The sequence below is a fragment of the Eublepharis macularius genome, chromosome 6 (assembly GCF_028583425.1).
Source record: "Eublepharis macularius isolate TG4126 chromosome 6, MPM_Emac_v1.0, whole genome shotgun sequence".
NCBI lineage: Eukaryota > Metazoa > Chordata > Lepidosauria > Squamata > Eublepharidae > Eublepharis > Eublepharis macularius.
This window is the reverse complement of record NC_072795.1, coordinates 101635705-101647812: the sequence shown is the minus strand read 5'-3', so window position 1 is coordinate 101647812 and position 12108 is coordinate 101635705. Positions and strand designations below refer to the sequence as shown.

Here is a 12108-nt window from a genome sequence, read left to right as displayed (position 1 = left end):
TTGGGAGCTTCTCACTCACATGTTCTAGGCCAGGATCTTTCAGTTGACAGTTATGGTAAAGTGTTACAGTTATGGGAATAGATTTCTTTTTCCTCTGGGAACCTGTCTGACCTTCCCGGTCAGACACTTAAACACACTTTCAAAAATCCTGTCAGCAACTCTCTCATCCTGAACGCAGGTTCTGACTGGCCAATCAGAGGGAAGGGAGAAGCCTGCCAATCAAGTTCTTATTACAGGCCATTGTCAACTCCTCCTCCTCCAAACCTCTGAGTGCTGCACTGTAGAAACATCTTTAAATTGCATTCCATTACAGGCATTACACCTGGCAACATGATAATGTCACCTCCAGGTGCATGTTAAGTGATGTCAGCACATGGCTGGCGATGTGAGAAGATTGCCAGCAAGGGCCCATATTGTATGGTACATCCCCAAGTTTCCTCTCATTGGTCAGCTGAGAAGTAATGGGAAGCACAGGCTGGGGGCGGGGAATCATGGCAACCCTGATTAGGGCTTTAGAACTGTACTCTAAACAATGAACCAAACAATAAATGAAACGTTCCAGGGTTTGAAGTGCTGAAAGTTAAAATGATATAAAATAGATATCCATTTGTAGGGCTGATATCTATTGAAGGCCTCCATTGACTCAAAGAAGGAAGTTAATCTGAAAACCGTTAATGGCTGCATGAGGATTGGTTTATTTAGTTTATTTATTGTGTATGTGTGAGGGACAGTAAAAGTATGTGATTCTTTATGATAAGAAAAACACAGCATTTCTAAGAATTTTGAGGGCCACCACATGTTACTCTTTGTGAGGAGAATGTTTTTGTCCCAGTGGAGGAATCGTAGGAGGTGGCTGAAGATAGAGAAAGGGAAGAAAGATTTTCTGGGAGAAAGAGGAGGAGATTTCTGGGGAGAAGTATTCTCCTGCAGGGGAGAGATTGTTATTGTTATTAATTTATATAATGGGCAAAGGCTGCAGTTCAAAGGACACTTTCCTATGAGTAAGCCCCATTGACTAAAATAGATCTTACTTCTGACTAGACCTGATTAGGATTGCTTCCAAAGTACCTTATATTTATCTCTTAATTAATTATAGCTGCTGTGTCCTATTAGCATTCACATGTTATTTTCTATCCACCCTGAGAGAGAAAAGAGCCAGGATTATGATTAATCCATGAAGCATCCCAGAATGTTTTCCTTGATTTAACACTAAATAAATCCACTGACCAGTGTGAAAGCTATTCTCTTTTAATATATTACAAGGATAACAAAAGCAAGGTTCGCCTAAATTCAAGCTGTTTTCTAAATTACAGTACATTATTTTGCACATAAAAAGGCCAATAGTATACTCATCTTTATCTGACTAGCTTCCTAAAAATGCAAATCAAGAGAAAAGATCTTAGTCTGAAATGCTTTTCAAAGAGACTCTCATCATCAGCTGTAGTTATTTCTGTCTAAAGGATTTAGGATTTGATATAAATCTCATTCAGTTTAGTGGAAATAAATCAGATTAAATGTGTGTATTTCTACACCAGGGGATGTCAGTTTGGGTTTCAGTCACCCTTGCATCAAGGATGCTGTCTGACGAATGGTTTTTCCAGTATTCAAATATGCTAATTCGGTGTGCCTAAAACTGTAAATGCATACGTTTTAACTTAATGGATCTTATTACCACTTTTATTTATTTAAAACTTTGCTATGCTGCCTTTCCACCCAGCCCCTGGTCCCCAAGGCTGCAAACAGTTAAACCTTTAAAGGAACATTTAAAATACAAATATATACAAATATTTAAAACAATTTAAGAAATATATCTATCTATCACCAAACAGGTGATAAATCTGACTACCTTTTCATCCTTCCCTTCCTCCAAAGAGCTCAGGGCATCATCCTCCATTTTATCATTCCATCAACCCCGTGAGATGGTCCACTTAGGATAACCTAAGATCACCCAGTGAGAGAGCCATAGTGCTGGCATAGTCCAAAAGATCATCACCTGTGCAACCATGCCATGCTAGTTGCTACCTCTTTCTTACAGAACCTTTTCTAAAACCCTGTATCAACCATGGAGACAGGTCCTAAAGGCAATGTAAAATGTGTTAACGATCCCCCCACCATGCCTAGGGGCAGGCAGGCTTTGATGAGCATCCTCTAAAATGAATCCCATTATATGTGTAGTGCTTCCAAGAAGACCTCATTGCCTGCTCTGACAAATTTTATTTCATGGGTAGATGTGTGAACTGGATGTCAGCATATTAATGACATTACATTTAATATCATTTCATTTCTCATAGTTTCATATGGACACTAGACCAAAAAAAGCTGGGGGTCTGTGAAGGAGATTGGATGATAAATATTTTGAAAATTAACTGTTCCAGGATTTTATAAACTCTCAGTGATGTGATAAAGCCACTTTCCACATATTCTCTTGCTTTCTTCCCTTTTAACTGGCTTTCAGTTTTTCCATACATAGTCCTTATCAGACCTTATTGAGGTTTTCTTCTTTTTCGTGTGAATTTACAAAGGAGTACCCTAAATATATAGAACCCTGCATGTGTTTGAGTGGCCTGAACATTTTCATTAATGGCACAAGCCACATATATGGTAATTGGTAGTGGGATAGAACCCCATGGATAGAATCTCTACTTCTATGGAGTAGAACACTAGACACTACCAACACTTTCTGAAATGAGTGAGAAAGAGTTCTAACTTTTTCTGTCAGAATCCTGCACTAGCCATTAGATCATGGTGATTGCCATATTTTACTTAGCTATTATTGGTTTAAAAGGCCATTAAGAGATCAAATATACTATTAATAGGATCACATTCCTCCTATCAATCTATCCAAGATTATCAACTAGAACTCATACTGGCAGAACAAAGCAGAAGTTTGCATCGATCTCCTTGCTAGATCATAAATGGTTGAGAATTGAGCAAGAAGAAGGGTGGCAGAACACATATGCCCAGTCAAATCAAAGATCTCTCATGTTTCAGCTATGATGACAGTGAATAAACTTTTTTCCATTCCACCATTACATCTGTACAAAGAAATCTAACAGAGCTCTTTTAGTGGATAGAGTATTTTACCCTTGCTTCCCACTCACAACCTGATGTTGATGCTTCTGTTGCTTGGTATGTATGGCTTACAAAGTACATCATAGATAAAAATGCTTGTTCTCATCCAAATTGCATGCCACAAAGTTCAAGCTGGAGGTGTCCTTAGCATCAAACAGAAACAACAGAACTAGTTCCTTCTACTACGGATGAGTGACTAAGATTGAGAAACAAAAAGGCAGAATTTATATAGTCCCAGATCTGGTCTGAGTGGCTCCTCTAGTCATAAACATCTGTCAGAAAGTTCCAAGCTGCAGTTGTTTGAGTGGTCACTTGCAGGATGGCACTGTAATAGTGAAGTCTTTTGCGCTCGGCCTTTACAGCGCATTCATTACCATTTTGTATCCCGTTTTTCTGCCTTTTACATTTCTGAGCTAGTCATGTGACGCAGCTCTGGGCTAAGTTAGGTTTTCCCCGGGGTATCTAACTACGGACATATTGTGACTTTTTTTTTGCCTCAGATGCTGACTCGTGCTTGGGCCAGTGAAAGTAAGTGTAAAATGTTTGCCTCTCTCCCCCTCCTTTCCTTTCCTATCGCAAGTTGATTGGCCAAAGCAGATTTAACCACACCCACCCTCGTCAGCTCCCCTAACCCTTCTTTTGCCATTGGGCAGCAACTGCTGCACCAAGCAACAGCTTAGCTGTGCCCATCGCTTGCTTCCTCTGCCCCCTTCCCTTCTCATTCCCTGTCTGATTTTTTTTACTGCTTCTGAAGGGCAGTATTGTTGAGGCGTCAAGCACTTTAAAACAGAATTGTGGGCATTTAGCAGTTGTGGAGATGGAAGCTTTCCCCACCACAAACCTAAGAAGATTTTCTTTAAAGCATTCAGTTGGGACCTGGCTAAATGGAGTGGTTCCCCCTCCCCCCCACACACCCATTTCCATCCTGCAGCCTTCTCTGCGTGGAACCAGCTTTCTTTTATTGCTCTTCTCTGGTTGCAGAGAACAGTAAAAAAGGCGGGGGGGGAGAGAAGGAAGATCATTCCATGAATAGTAGGGGGGGGGTGAAAGGATTGGTGTTAATCTCAGTGTAGCTGCTCTTGTGCTGTCTTCTAAGTAAAAAGACTCAAACTTTCAACAGTTAGGGTTTGAAATGGCAGCACAGAGAGTGGAGATTCTTAGTCTTACCATGCATGCTCAAACTAAAAAAAAAGTGATGTGTATTCAGTAGCCCACAAAGCTCGCAGTAGAACAAGTGAATATAAAATGCTGCAAAGAACATGAGACCGAATCAGGAACAAGGAGTGTAAAAGGGGGCAGTTCCAAGCCGGTTCGAAGGCGATAGGGCTGACTGCTCAGATCATTCGCTTTTAAACATGAGTGCGAAAGGGCTCTTAATTCTGTCCTAGGCTGATTGTCTTGCTTGTGTCTGGGCTCTGGTTCCCATCTAGGGTTCTGTGTTTGAGACCCTGATGCCTTATAATTCTCAGCCCTCATGTTTGTCAAAATAGTGAGTTCAAACACTTAGTTGATGCCCCGTTAATGACCCAAATTATTCTTCCCTTATAGAGGTCAATCAGGTCATTAACAAGATAGTTATCATTCAATATCGGCACAACAGAGGATTCTGGAACCAGGCCTAAGGAAACATCTGAGTTAGTCTCCTACAGCTGGGAGGGTATGAGCAGCAGAAACTTGAGACTTACAGGACAGTTCTAAGCAATTACACCTTTCTAACCTCCTTGACTTCAATGGACTTAGAAGGGTGTAACTCTGTTTAGGAGTCCACTGTTAAATCGGGTGAGAGCCAGTGTAGTGTACTGGACAGAGTGTCAGGTTAGGATCTGGGCGTCCTGGTTACAAATCCCTATTCTGCCACAGAAGCTTGCTGGATGACCTTGGGCCAGTCTAACCTACCTCATAGGGTTGTTGTGAAGATAGAATGGAGAGGAGTGATGTAAACACTTTGTGTTCCCATTTGGGGGAAAGACAGGGTATAAATGAAATAAATAAATATAATAAAAGTAATGATTTACCCATGGTAAGTAGGGTTGCCCCCTGCCCCTGCACTCTAGGTGGAATTGCAAAGTTCCTCTCCCCCAGTGATCTTGTGCTACTCTGTCTTTGAAAACTTTTATTTTCAGACCTGGCAGATTCCACCCAGAGTGAGAGCAGAGAGAAACTAAAGGCTTGCATCCATGAACTACACCAGAAATGAATTTCTCCTGCACCAAGTTAGTAAAGCAGGCCAGACAACCAGCACCTGCACGCTCCCTTCTCATTCAATATGCGGGATAAGGACCCACCAAGTGCTAATGCACAGTGCATCATCACAAAATGAATGTGACACTGGGGATGCAGAGGTGTGATGGCTCCCTTACTGTCACTGGGACAGTAATTAATTCTGCTGGTACAAAACACATGGTTAGGCTTCATGACTGTGATGCTAACAGACCTTACTTTCAGGTGAATGTATTTAGGACTATGGTCTCATTTTATGATACACTGAGACATTTTTGCATTTCATGCAATTTGTGGTATGCATACTATCTATTACAAAAGTCAATATTTTGTAATCATGCTTTCCTTACTTGTATATCTTACACATTTCACATGGTATGTAATTTCATCACTGAAGGTGACAACATAATGCAAAGCTGTGCTTTGCATTATGTGATTCATTTTCATTACATGCTGATTTACATCAAACATTAACTCTTTTTATCGTGATTTCAAATTGTGAGGTTTCTGTTTTGCAGCATAGAAAAAAGAGGCATGTTTAGAATTACTCTACCATATGGAGAGCAAATACACATTTAGTGATGAAGAACCCATTTCAAATTCAAGATATTGTGATTTGGCTCTAAATATGAGAGTGCAGGCAGCCACACATAGAATGTGACAAAAGACAGGTACATATTTTCCTTTGAAGTCTTGCCAGGTGGGAAATGCCCAGATAGTTCTGCATCCATTGGAAATAAAGGAAGTTTATTATTACCATCCTTTAGATTGCTAGTATAGTACAGTATCATAGTGTCTGGAAACATATTAATACAGTTTGTGATGGATCTGAACTACCACATGACTTCCCTTCTACCCCATTCCAACACAGTCCAGACTTCAAAGTCCCCCCGATTCTGCTCCTGGAGGTTAAGAGTCCCTCAGATACAGCATGGGTTGCAAAGTGGGTGTTCAGAAGTGCTGTTTCACCATATTTACATTTTAGGTGACAATGTTTTGGACTAACATGCTCTAATAAAAGACTAGAACATGTAGTTTCTAAAATATTAGTCAACAAGGTGAATGTTTTTAATAGCTAGATCTTGCAACTAAAACAACAATAATTAATTGCCTGATAAAAGTATGAGGATGTTTTTTCATTTTTACATTTCTACCCACAACAGCTATATAATAATGTTATAAGTCTTGTATGCTTGCCTATCCATCTACCTTTTCCTTTTGAACCTCTCTGCCTGAACCTGCCATTGGATGGCAGAAGTACTACAGAAAGTTGAGATGCTGGGGATAGTAATAACAGACGGTGTCTGAGGGACCTGTTATCTATCAGTTGTCCTAAGAAATACGTAGGGTAATATGTTAATGCTTTCCCTTGATTTAGAGAATCATCAGCACTTTTTGTGACATCATCATCCATTACACCAGTCCTTAACTTTATCTCATGTTAGTTCCTTGCCTAGCCACCATCTGGTATTTAGACATTTAATCATGCTATCAGCAGAACACCCTTCTAAGCCCATTGACTTCAATAGACTTAGAAGGGTGTAACTCCACGATTGCATTGTAAGCGTCAGATTTGTGACAGCTCATCATGCAGTTTTATTTGTGCTCTCTTCATACCCAAATATTTGAACAGATTTTCTCTTTCCAGCAAGCAACTGAAGGTTGCACTACAATGCATGCTATTTCCTATTTTGAAATCTTAAATGTATGTTAATAATCTTGTTGGGTGTTAGAAACTCCAACGACTGCAATGTGATAGATACAGCTAGGAGATAATGTCCATGCATGCATGTCCATGTTGTCCATGCATGTCCTATATCTTTTCTACAAGTGAGTCAGGAATATGAATATAAGCAGAAATAGTCACTGGAATACATTGTTAGCCACATAAATAACAAGGATAGCTTCCTACTCCACACTAACACTAAAGATTTGCCAGGATGAGTTGCTTCTGTTAGAATACATAAATTTGATTTGCCCCATCAGCCTTAGGCATATTTTAAAGAACAATGATCAAAACACTTTTCTAACTTTTGATTGAAATAGCAAATATATATTGCTGCAAGCACTTTGTAAAAACTCACTAAATAGGCTATGCTAAGTATTCCTAGCTTCAGTCCTAAGAACACTTCCCTGGGAGTAAGTCCCATTGCATAAAATGGGACTTACTTAGGATTTCCAGCCTCCAGGTAGTGGCTGGAGAACTCCCAGAATTACAACTGGTCTCCAGGCCACAGAGATCAGTTCACCTGGAGAAAATGGCTACTTTTGGGGTGGGCTCTATAGAATTATGCCATGCCAAGGTCCTTTCCCTCCCCAAACCCCACTTTCTCCAGGTTTCTCCAGGTTTCACCCCCCAGAGCTCCAGGAATTTCTCAATTTGGAACTGGCAACCTGTAGACATGCCTAGTCTTGCATTGTAAATGTGCTAATGTCGAGCACTGAGTGGCATACAGGCAAGATATAAGTGTTCTAAATACATACATTTTTTCAAGTTTTTATTGACAGCTCCTTCCAGATACTGCTTCAATGTTAGTTGTTTACCTGGTTAGGGCTTCTTTTCAGAATGATCTCAACAATTGGGTATCTCATGGTGAACATACAAGCATCACAAAAGGTGAATAAAGTCAGTTCTAAGTTAATGCCATGCTTCCTGGAGGTGGGCTTATGGGTAATCGTAGCCAATCGTGGTGTATAGCCAGTTAGTTCTGACTACATGACAATGTCACTAACAGCAAGCACTCTATTAGCGTGGTGGACTTTTCCAGAATAGGTGAACACTTTCCCCCCATTCACAGCAGTCTCCCTGTGTTTCCTGAAATATGGGACTTAGGTGAAAATGCTTGCAAATATCACCCACACTGTGGGCAAAACGACCAAAAAAAAAGGGTTTTAAAAAAGAGAGATGAGTAGGCTTTTGTAGACAGAAGCAATATGGCAGAAGACATGAAGCTAGGAACAGTGAGATACTATCAAAAACCTGGTAGCAGATGGCTTATAAAAAATTAAGGCATTTATATTTTTACATTCCATAAATATGCCAGTTAACACAATTCTATATACTTAGTTATATATGATACATTTTATGTTGTTAAAACAACAAAATGGTTAAGGTTTGGTAGAAAAGTAAGTATTGAATATCTTTTGATGTTTCCTCCCACACCTTCAAAATTTCTGGAAATGTTACAACTCTAATTTTGACTGGTTTAGCTGTTTTTAGCTGTTTTTTTATGATAAAATGTAACTGGATTTATTCTTGTATTATATTGCCATGTTTGCATAATCGATTACTGTTAAACTAATTGTTGGGAGCTTCCTCTGGAAAATTTAAACTAAGATTTGTGGGGTAGAAATATTTTAACAGCCCTCTTTAATAAGTATTTGTGCTAATTCCCTCCTTCCTAATATGCTAGGTATTTTTGATGCCTCTACCTCTTAAACTGAAGGTTAAAGTACAATCACATTACAAGTTTTCTAAACATCACAAGATGAATAAAGTAGTATTCAGAGAAATCAGAATATATTATAGCCTTGCAGGGATTTTTATCTGGTCAATATTAAATTATTTTATTGTGGCCTTTTTGCCTACTGATGTGGTTTTGTACATCAACAGTGTTCACCTTAAGGAACATCTCCTCCCATACAATACACCCTACCAAATAAAATCTGCTTCTCCAGCCCTGCTTTCTGTGCCCCTGCCTTCAGAGGTCAGGCAGGTGGCAACAAGAGACAGGGCATTTTCTGTGGTGGCACCTTTGGAATGTCCTCCCCCTTGAGGTTTGCCTGATACCAGTTCACTTTCTTTTAGGTATCTTTTTACCCAGGCTTTTAATTAGGGGTTTAATCTTATCAGTGTTTTAATTGGCTACTTCTGCTTTATGGACAGTTTTTATGTTGCTTATGTCATTGGCTTGTGTTTTATATTGTCTTTTTAAATTGCTTGAGCAGGACTAGCTTAGAATTAATCTACATAAGTAAGTAATAATCAATGTCTAATCTTCCTGGATTTGCATGGACAAGACAGATGGATGCTGGTTTCTCGAGTAAATCACCTTTTCTGGACCATAGCTAATAAGTTATATAGCAGATACTTCGCAGAGGGTTCTGGGTGAAGTTCCTGGCATCTCCTGTTAAAAAGATCTCAGGTAGCACAGCTAGGAAAGACCTCTGCCTGAAAATCAAACTGCCCAAGGTGTTAGGAGAAGATTTCAGGATGTGATTGCGTATCCTGTGCTGTTAAACTTCTCTAAATTGCAATTTGGGATGGACTGTGGCTGGTAAGAGGATGGCTTAACCCCCCACCCCCAGTGTCATTTGCCATTTCCTATCATTTCCCTGTCACACCCCAGTAGTGGAAAAGTTAGAAGGAAATATTGTGGACAATGTTTATAATGCCAAGGGCCACGTTATATTGGGAAAACACACAGGTAGCTGCATCACACTGAGTCAGACCACTGGTCAATCATGGTCAGAACTGTCTGCTTTGACTGGTGGTGGCTCACCACGGTTTCAGGTAGAAGTCTTCCATATCAACTGCTGCCTGTTTTTTGTTTTTTAAATGGAGATGCCAGGGATTGAACCTGGGACCTTGTGCATGCAAGGTAGATGCCATAGTTTCCCCCCAAAGGCACAGGAGGGGCAGTACAGCCACCGCCACCCTTTGACCAGTTCCATAGTACCACTCCCTAATCATCTAACCCGTAGCTGCTAAGAGCCAAGAACTGTTCCTTAGGCTGCTTCCAGAGATCAGCTTTCCCAGCAGTCAGAGCACTTCCTACCAATGACAACTGTTCTGATTCAGTGTGTATCTGTCATCTACATGGGGATTATATTGATTCAAGGCAGATTAGTAAAATCAGCTCAGGCAACATAGTAACTATATAAAACCAGCAATGGAAGGTTCAGCTTTCCCATAACAGGTCTCTTTGTTGAGTGGGAGGACTTCTTGTTTCCAGGGGTCATTTTGTAGAAAAAGAGCTGGAGGAACTCATTAGCATATGCCATGCCCCTTGACATTGCCAGAAGTGTGTCATTAGCATAACTGATTTGCATATGCCACACCCCCTGACATCACCTGTCCTGGCTGTTTTGGACCCAACCCTGGCTATTCAGGGCCAAAATTGGGCCCAAAATGGCAAAAAGGGGCTGAAAATGGCTGAAAAGGGGCCCAAAATGGTCAGGATCAGGCTGCTGCTGAACGGGAGGGTGATCCACCACCTGTCAGAGGCCTGATCCGGGCCATTTCGGCCCCAATCCAGGCCGAAACGAGCCCAAAATGGCTGAGAGTCAGGTGGGCAGGGCCACCTGACATGTGACCTCTATGGGGAGCTACCGGAACTGTGTTCCTGTGCGTTCCCCCTCAAAATGAGCCCTGCTTGTTTCACTTTCAGGTTTGGCACAAAAGTTGCTGAAGAAACTTATGCCAGGAAGTTCCCTCATTCTTTAGTATGTAATTTTTGTGTACTTAAGTAACATACATTACAATGTTAACCAGTGTTATGCTCTTCTAACTCAGCTGAAGTCAATGGGTTTAGAAGATGTAACTCTGTTTGGAATTGTTCCGTTAATTAAGTTCAACGTTCCTTAATAGTTGGAGTTTAAATTAATTGCTGCACTCTACAGCACAACTTGCAAATGAACCAACATTTACCACATTGCTGAGGGACAAACAAACAAACACTGCAGTATATGGCATCCTGGAGAAATAATAAAATCCAGACTGATTTCCAGACCCTCCAGCCTTTGGAGCCCACGTACTGCCATGGGATCAATTCAGTTTTGGTTTTCTGCTGCAAGTCACTCCAAATATGAATCACACACGTCACCTTGAGGGCTCAGAAAGAGCCAAAGTAGCAGAAAGGAACTCAGGGACTAGGCTTTCTCATGTCTCCTATGCACTGAAACAGTGGTGCAACTTGGCCCTAAAAAGCTGCTGAATGACTGCCACAAAGGGGCTTAGACCTTAAGCTGTTGACTCAAAAACCTCTGGTTCTAGTCTCACCACAAACTCACTAGATGGCCTTAGACAAACCACTCTCTCCTCCCGGTAATGTGGAAATAATACCGCCTTACAGGGCTGTTGCGTGGATTCTTGAGGATAAGAACAAATGGAACATTCAAAGTGTGGTGCTTTGAGAGCACATTGGCTGCCTTCTGCAGTGTTAGTTATCAATACAATAAAGGGGGGGGAATATTGTATTGGCTTTTGGCGAGGGTAGCCCTTTCTTTTCTGCGTGTTAGTTATCAAGGCAGACAACTTGAGAGACACACACAGAATGTATGAAGTGGGTGTATATGAGTCAGACCATTGATCTTTCTGGCTACTGTCTGACAGCAGCTATCTGGCCACAAAGGTCTCCAGCAGTTTGATAGTTTGGTCAACTACTACTACCACCACTGCCACTTCACCCTGACTATGTCAGCCCACATCTGCTCTGCCTACAGTCTTACCACTCCAGTTTTGCCTAGTGAGAGCTGGTTACATTAGCTATGTGCAAGTTGCTGGAAGATTTCCATGAGGTGGTAATTGTGTGCAGGACGAATAGTTGGAATCTAAAACATTGTTTATCGTTGGGGCCCTCCAAATTGTGTAGAGAGTCTCCTCTGCTATTCCAAAGGCTGTTGGAATTATAAGTACTGTCTTGAAACTCAGGAAATGGATGCACCAATGGGCTTTATTTTATTTCGCTTACATCTTGCTTTTCTATCCAATGGGGATCTAAAGCAGCTTGCAACATTGTTTCCCTTCTTCCGTGTTATCCATACAACAACCCTGTGAGGTTGGTTAGGCTGAGAGTGAGTGATTGTATGTAGTAT

At 40.9% G+C, this 12108-nt stretch overlaps 1 protein-coding gene across 1 annotated transcript in view; it reads right to left on the bottom strand.

Annotated features, from left to right (window-relative positions):
* Positions 1-12108, bottom strand: part of PDE6C (phosphodiesterase 6C) — a 66003-nt gene that overhangs the window by 39756 nt on the left and 14139 nt on the right. The gene's annotated exons all lie outside the window — the stretch shown is intronic.